Source organism: Mus caroli, chromosome 5, assembly GCF_900094665.2.
Source record: "Mus caroli chromosome 5, CAROLI_EIJ_v1.1, whole genome shotgun sequence".
Classification (NCBI taxonomy): domain Eukaryota; kingdom Metazoa; phylum Chordata; class Mammalia; order Rodentia; family Muridae; genus Mus; species Mus caroli.
This window is the reverse complement of record NC_034574.1, coordinates 110628053-110634678: the sequence shown is the minus strand read 5'-3', so window position 1 is coordinate 110634678 and position 6626 is coordinate 110628053. Positions and strand designations below refer to the sequence as shown.

At 47.8% G+C, this 6626-nt stretch overlaps 1 protein-coding gene across 1 annotated transcript in view; it reads right to left on the bottom strand.

The window, feature by feature from the left end:
- The window catches only part of Ksr2 (kinase suppressor of ras 2), a 368380-nt gene that overhangs the window by 92258 nt on the left and 269496 nt on the right, over positions 1-6626 (bottom strand). The gene's annotated exons all lie outside the window — the stretch shown is intronic.

The following is a 6626-nucleotide window of genomic DNA, read 5'->3' as shown; positions in this document are numbered from 1 at the left end:
CCCTCCCCTCCTTCTGTGCTTCAACAACCTGGCCTCACTGGAAAGTAACCTTTGATCCTGAAACTGTCAAGCCTGTTTGTTCCCAGACGTACAAGAAAGTGACCCCAGACACACTCTAGCTCCCTAGTACCACAACCCAAAAGTCCATCGGTCATCTTCTACTTCCAGGAAAGATGGCTCAAAGGGAGAGCGTGATGCCTCTGAGAAATGGAGGGGAACTCTTTGGTCCAGGGTTACAGCTGAGCCCAGGTTCTCACACTCTGTCCTGCATGCTTCAAGGGAAGCAGAATAGGGGACAGCAGCTGCACTGTGGCCAGCCCTTGGTCCCCACAGAATGGTTAAGTGTCCAAGGAGTTGAATTAAGGGCATCTGTGCTTGGGTGGCCAGTATGCCCACTGTGAGAGGCTTCAGAGGCCTCTGTTTCCTCATCTGTAACATGGGGTGATAGTAACCTCTGGCCGCCTTCCAGGTTTATAACGTGGACAAAAGGCGAGCACGCTTCTAAAGTGTTTAGCAAAATGCCTGCAATAAGATGAGGCTTCAGTGCCTAATGTCATCATTACCAGCACCAGCACCAGCACCATCCTCCTCCTCCTTCTCCTCCTCCTTACCATCACCACCACCATTATCACCATAACCATCATAATCACTATCACATCATCATCACAATAGCCACCATCATCACCATTATTATTACCACGACCCCCCCAATTCCCGCTTACATGAATCTCTTTCTTACATACAACTCTAATAGGATTCAATTTTTTCCTATAATAATAAAAACTATTGCACATAAGAGATGCTTAATTCCAGAATGGGTTTTGCAAGAAGTAAAGTGTTTCTATTCGTGGAAAAGCGAGTTCAGGCTTCAAGCGGGTGATCTCCAAAACGCATGCTCGTAATTACATCCTGCCAACATCCTGCCTGGTGGACAGCCTCCCGGGCCTCCAGGAACTCCACAGCAGCTGCGGCAGCTGCACCCATGGGTCCCCAGTTTGGTAAGGGTGGAGCAATGGGCTCCCACACCAACCTGGCTACCTTGACTTTTCACTTACCTATCACCTGTGGCTACAGCCATTTTGCAAACCAAGCACTTTGCAAGCAAGATGTTGTAGGTCAGTGCCAGAGCACACACAGGTAAGGAGAATGTACAGGGCACGCGGTGATTGAAAATGCAGTGAGCGGATACTGTAATGCAGCTGAATTGTAAAAGGGCCAGGAGCCCCATCTAAGTGCAAATGAGTGACCAGTAATGTGGAACGAAAGCAGAGTCAGCCTGTTCTACCAAGCAGGTAAGGGACTTGGACAGGGTGGGCATCCAAAGAGCCCAGGAAAGGTGGAACACATGCCTTAGCCAAGGCAGACGTCTCATGAGGCTGCTGCCCCACTTACTAGAGAATTGATCAGCAGGTTCACACCTATCGAGGCTGACAATGGCCTTAATGGGAACACGTTCATCAATGCTCTGGCTAGCACCAACTTGCCTCTGTGGCAAGGTGTCTAACTCAGGGCTGACCAAGGAGTTTGTTCATGCACTTGGGACTTTGGCTAGAATGGGGAAAGTGGCTATAATCACTCTGTAATTATGAGCTTGGAAACTCCCATAAGTCATCTTCAAGCCTTAAGGTGGGAGTATATCACCAGAGCGTGAAGGCTTGGTAATGCATCTGTGGGAGTGCTGGGTAAGTGACTGGCCACTGACATCCTGAACCTGGAGAGTGTAGGCAGCCGGTCCTTTGGTTGGGAGCAGTTCATTTATTCTGCAAACCCATTTCTCTAAACCAGTGGCAAAGGTGCCTCTTTATCTGGCAATGTGTATAGACTTTTTCTGTTGTCATTCCTGGAGAGGGGGGGGGGGGCGTGTCACACAGAATCACCACACTATGAGGGCTAGGTGCCCTGGGGCAAGTTATAAAGTCTGGTGTGAAAGAGAAGTTTAGGCAGCTAAAACATACAGGGTTAGTTTAAATGTTATGTTTCTATCGGTGGCTTGGGATAATGTCTTCCTCTTTATAAACGTTACTTCTAAGTGCATGTGTATTATGGACATGAGGGCAGGTCGCTCAGAGGCCAAAAGAGGGCGCCAGATCTGGAGTTATAGGCAGTTGTGAGCAGCCGGAAGGGGGTGCTGAAGCTTGAACCCAGGTCCTCTGAAAGAGCATCAAGCACCCTTCACCACTGAGCCGTCTCTCTAATCCCAGCCCTGTCACCATCACAGCAGTAGTAGCCGGGACAGAAAGAAAAATACATCCTAGGTTCAGTTTTCTTTTGCTACCATGAAAGCCACTCAGAATACTCGTGTGTAAATTACTGTTTGCCTATGAGAAACTGGATGAGGCCAGATGTGTGGCACATGTCCCTAGCAATGGGGAGCCTGAGGCAGGAGGATGATTGTAAGTTTGAGGCCAGCCTGGGCTATCTAGCTGAGTTGCAGGCTGGCCTAAGCTACAGAGAGAGAGAGAGAGACAGAGACAGAGAGAGAGAGAGAGAGAGACAGACAGAGAGAGAGAGAGAGAGAGACAGAGACAGAGAGAGAGAGAGAGAGAGACAGAGACAGAGACAGAGACAGAGAGGTTTCCAATAAATGAGATCTAGGGGCTTTAGACCGCCATAGAAGAAACTCTGAGTGGGGTGGGACACAGACAACCAAAAGCCAGGAAACCCACTGCAAGCGCAGACCCTGGCAGCTGAGTCCGTACTGATGAGACAATGCAGAATAGTGCTGACATCCGGCCTCTCTGCACGCAGCTCCCTTCCACACTCCTGAACCGATTAGATGAAACGCCTCGATTTAGATAACTGGAAATTGCTTTTCTGAGTCTTAATTTCCTATTAGCTCATTAATCTCTCTATTCAGACTCCCAACAAGACAGCTGATGATAATTCCGGAGGAAGTGGGCACTTAAGAGGAGAGCTGTGGAGGGGGAGGGGGCTAGGCACGAAGGAGACATATCTGCCTTCCTGGGTGGAGGGCTATCCCAACATTAATTTGCAAAGGCAGCAATGGCGCCAGTTTTCACTAATTGGCGCTCCTAATGGGCCAGGTAAGGGGAGAGAGCCTGCATTCTAGCAGGCCAATTACGTTGTCATTTTCTTTTTTAAACAGTGTTAGTAGTGACTTCTCTCACGGCTGTGAAAAAACACAGCAAAGGCAAACTTTGGGGGAGGAAGGGTTAACTTCAGCACATTTTTCTAGGGTGTGGTCCATCATGGTGGGAAGTCCGGGAGGCAGGAGGATGAGGTGGCTGCCACATGGCCCCCATAGTCAGGGATTGGAGACAGATGAGCACCTGTGCTCACTTGTGAGTCCAACCAGGTCCCCAGCCCATAGGTAAGGTGGGTCTTTCCATCTCAACTAATCTACTCCGGAAACTTCAGACACTCCCAGAGGTATGCCTCCTGCAGAGTCTAGATCCTCTCAAGTTGATGCTCTACAATAAACTTCTACTGAGGCGCATGTCACGAAGCCATTTTAGAGAACAGGAAACGGAGGCACAGAACTGACCACATGGCAAACATGAGGTGGCATCAGGAGTCAGAGGCATGTCCCACCCATCCGGGGACTTTATCCATTTTATCCCCTGCCAATGCTTCCAGTACCTGGACTCCCTTTAATACAGTATATTAATGTTTAATACCCTCAACCCCCAAATCTGAAATCCAGAATGACTTCCGACTTGAAACGTTCTGAGCACTCACGAGACCACAGGTGGAGCACTATCCACAGCTTACCTTGGAGTTAAAATATGAGTTCACCAAAAATACTCTGCAAAGGAAGTTCAAGTTTTAGATTTAAACTTGGCCTTCATCTCCCAAACACCTCAGATAGGCAAATGCTTGCATTATGCAGACGTTTCAAAGTCAGAACACATCTCAAACCTAAAACCATTTTTGGTCCCAAGCAGTATAGAAGTATAGGTGAGGGTTTCTTATCCTGTGATATTAAGTATCCAGCTGGTAACCAAGCAATACAGACTAGCGTTTCTTAACCTGTGATACTAAGCATCCAGCTGGTATTAGCAGGTGACTGATGAAATGCTCTTGCCCACTTCTGCAAGAAGTGACCTCCAGCCTCCTCCTTCTCAGGGCCACCTCTCTGAAAGGTCCCTCATCACTGTCCTTCCTCCCTGTCCTTCCTTCCACTCAGATGCACTTTTCTGCTGAGTCTTAAGTCCTTGACTATGGATCCTGCATATTGCCTGTTCCTATCCCTCACCCAATCCTCTAAGACCCCACTCAATATGTTCCTTTTTTTTTAATACTTGAAAAACATAAGCAAATAAATGTCCACCCTCTCTCCTTAACTGATGCTCCCTGGGAGGATGAGTTTCAACTGATAGCTTCAGTGCACATACATAGGTATATCATGGGCCTGGATCTTATTTCTGTTGTAGCTGACAAAGGTATATGGTCTGGACAAAGCATGCCAGGACACTGTAACAGCTGCGGCAGCTGTTGTTACTGTTGAATGGCTGAGCACATTGGTAAAGTCACAGGTACCATCCAACCAGAGTTGACCTGAATTCTGACCCACCCCTCCATGTGCTAGGAGCTATTTTGCACAAGGTGGAGTGTGTGTGTATGTGGGGGGGGGGGAGGTCGTGGATAACAGTGATATTAAGGTGAGGACATTTCAATGACTCCCTCCAGTAGTCCAGTAGTGGGCGCCAACATCATGTATACTCTTCAGAGGAGAAAAAGGCCAAGATTACAATTATGGGCCTCTTAGGAGTTCAAGCAGAGATGGCACCCAACGTTAGTATTAGTGGCTTCCAGCACCTCAGCTCTGTGGGGCTGGCCCTCTCTTCTGTCCCCAGCCACCTCTCTAGACCCTTGGCAGGGTCTTGGGTTTTGCTCATTACTCCTAGAACAGAAGGCTGGGTGGAAAAACTACCTCCGGGTCCCACCTCTAGTGCTGAAAATTGAAAAGGCTTGAGAAGTGTTCAGCCTTGCTGACTCCTGGCTGAGTCCCTGTCACCTAATTACTTGACTTCAAAGCCTCTACACAGCAGGTGTGAGGATGTGAAAGCCATTTCCTCCACAGGACACAGCATGAGTTGATACAGTCAAGATGAGTCTCTAAGGCCGCAGGTGTACTGGGGAGATCAGGCAGCCTCTGAGCCAGACCCAAGCACCTGCCCCTGTGCATCCTAGAGTCAGAAAGCTAAGGGGCCACCTGAGAGTCGGGGTCCACAGAGGACATTAGCTCAGAATGCTAATATATAGCAATTACTATCCCAACTGCCCTAAAGGATCTCCAGGGGCTGGAAATAATTAATCCTCCCCACAGCCCAGGCTAGCAGGGAGCTCATCCTGGCTGACTTACTCAGGTGAAACCACCAGACAGGCATTTTACAAGATTCCTGGAGAGAGAGAGAGAGAGAGAGAGAGAGAGAGAGAGAGAGAGAGAGAGAGAGACTGACTCTTACTGAGTGTCTCCTATCAGTTATATTGTCTGTTTTGTGATTGTTGAACCTGAGGAACTAGTGAATACATGTGTACAAATATATGCAGAGCTACACATGACATGTGTGTGCATATATGCAGAGGTACACATGACATGTGCATGCATACATGCTGAGGGACACATGACATGTGTACATATATATAAAGGGACACATGACACTTGTATGCATACATGCTGAGGGACACATGACATGTGTGCATATGTATGCAGAGGGACACATGACATGTGTGTGCATATACATGCAGAGAGACACATGACATGTGTACATATATATGCAGAGGGACACATGATGTGTATATATGCATGCAGAGGACACATGACATGTGTACATATATATGCAAAGGGACACATGACATGTGTGTGCATACACGCAGAGGGACACATGATATGTATATGCATACATGCTGAGGGACACATGACATGTATACATATATATGCAGAGGGACACATGATGTGTATATATGTATGCAGAGGACACACGACATGTGTACATATATATGCAAAGGGACACGTGGCATGTGTGTACATATATGCAGAGGGACACATGAGGGACAGAAATGTGAGATAACTTGCCCATGGTCACACAACTAAGTGGCAGGTACAGGGTTTGAACCTGGTTCATTCTGTCTCCAGAACCCATGGCTGGTGTCCATGTTATCCCTTGCCTCCTTCCTAACATTCGGTCAGACATGACAGAATGTGAGTAAGACAGGAGTAAGGGTGAAGGTCAGGGTGGTCCGACCTCCCAACCAGAATTAGCATCCAACATGAAGCCATGGAAAGAGAGAAGCAGGAGTTAAGGGGCCTGAGTTCAAGTCCTCCCTCCCCCATCTTAGCTGGGACCTTTCCAAGCTGAGACACAACATTTACAGATATTAAAGTGGGAGAAATCATAACACACCTTCAGGGATGGCACACAATGAGAAAGAATAGAGGAGAAAGAATTTTACAAACTATCCAAGGGATCTGCAAACCACAGGGCTGGAGCCATGTTGTCCACTGTCTGCATAAATAAGAAGGTTTTATTGCACCAAACCCACTGCCATAACTATTTCTGAATTGTCTGTGGCTGCTTTTAAGACACAGGAGTCAGTTTTGAGCATCTGTAAGGGAAACACAGAGGCCCCAGAGACCCACTACAGGGCCAGGCAGTGGTGAT